Source organism: Phocoena phocoena, chromosome 2 (genome assembly GCF_963924675.1).
Source record: "Phocoena phocoena chromosome 2, mPhoPho1.1, whole genome shotgun sequence".
NCBI lineage: Eukaryota > Metazoa > Chordata > Mammalia > Artiodactyla > Phocoenidae > Phocoena > Phocoena phocoena.
In genome coordinates this window covers 88,036,061-88,037,488 of record NC_089220.1, presented here as the reverse complement: position 1 = coordinate 88,037,488, position 1,428 = coordinate 88,036,061, and the positions used below count along the sequence as shown (strand labels likewise).

Here is a 1,428-nt window from a genome sequence, read left to right as displayed (position 1 = left end):
TAAAATGAGGGTGGTAAAAGCTACCTCTGGGGTTTGTTGAGAGGATTAAAAGAGGCAATCCTTGCTAAAGAGCTAATGCCAGGCTTGTAGTTAGGGCTCCACAAATAGAATTATTGTTAATCAATAGTGGAGCTTGCGTTTCCCTTCTATCAAGTTTACATTTAAAAAACATTGATACCCTAAACAGGTATCTCAAAGGTTCCTCATCTTTTTCACTCAGGTGAAAAAGATCTCTTGAACTAAATTTGCAACAGCCTAAAGCTATATTTTAGGAAGGGAAACAGAATTTATCATGAATGTGTGAAACTACTGTTCAGCCATTGAAACAACCAATTAATAAGAAACCCTTGGAACTACAGAAGATACTATTTTTTATGCCAGGAAAACTTCGTTACTATTTTAATCCTAAAAATGAATAAATAAAATTTTAAAAATTCCTATTGCTCTCTTAGGTACATATACTCAGCTTCATCCCCCTTCCTTATTCAAACCACATACCATCATTTTTTAAAAATAAATTTATTTATTTTTGGCTGCATTAGTTCTTCATTGCTGCAGATGGGCTTTCTTTGGTTGCGTCGAGCAGGGGCTACTCTTGGTTGCCGTGTGCGGGCTTCTCCTTGCAGTGGCTTCTCTTGTCGCGGAGCACAGGCTCTAGGCTCGTGGGCTGCAGCAGTTGTGGTGCACGGGCTTATTATTTGCAGTAGTTGTGGCGCACCGGCTTATTAGTTGCCCCGCGGCATGTGGGATCTTCCCAGGCCAGGGCTCGAACCCATGTTCCCTATATTGGCAGACCAATTCTTAACCACTGCGCCACCAGGGAAGCTCCATACCATCATCTCTGAATGTAAGAATATGTGTAGTGTACTTGTAGAATATAGTGATTACTAAAATGTAGACAGTGGTTGCTAAGGACAAATTTTTATATTATACACATAAAAATAATTATTTTTGCTACTATGTCTTTTCTAGATGTGAGGCCATCTAGGTGGGCACATATGCGGGGGTTCTTATTTCTAGCTCGGTGTCTGAGTAGGTGAGAGTAAAGGTGAGATGTGTTTATCTTCAGGTGTGGTCATGCTCTGGCAAAGGTTTATAACCGGGGCGCTGTGAACCAAAGGTAGACCAGCTACCAGAAGTAGGCGTGTGTGAATCTCAAACAGGCAATGTTCTCACTCATGGAAGAATATAATTTTATACACATTAAGAGCTTTCTATTCTTTTTTTCCAGTTCGATGCAAATATAGTTCATGACAAAGCAAATTTATGAAGGGATATGCTAGATCATTCATACCCTTAAACACAATTAATATAATGGGCTGACTTTCTGAATACTCCTTTCAATGCGGAGGAAAAGAACAGACATTGCTCTAGCACAGAGTCAAAGCCAAGGGAATTATAAAGCACACTTGGGTGTTCACTGTGCAA

At 39.8% G+C, this 1,428-nt stretch overlaps 1 non-coding gene across 1 annotated transcript; it reads right to left on the bottom strand.

The window, feature by feature from the left end:
• Positions 1-1,312: 1,312 nt before the first annotated feature.
• LOC136119717 (small nucleolar RNA SNORA22) lies at positions 1,313-1,428 on the bottom strand. The gene has a single exon (XR_010655678.1). It is a non-coding gene; the product is annotated as a small nucleolar RNA SNORA22 (small nucleolar RNA).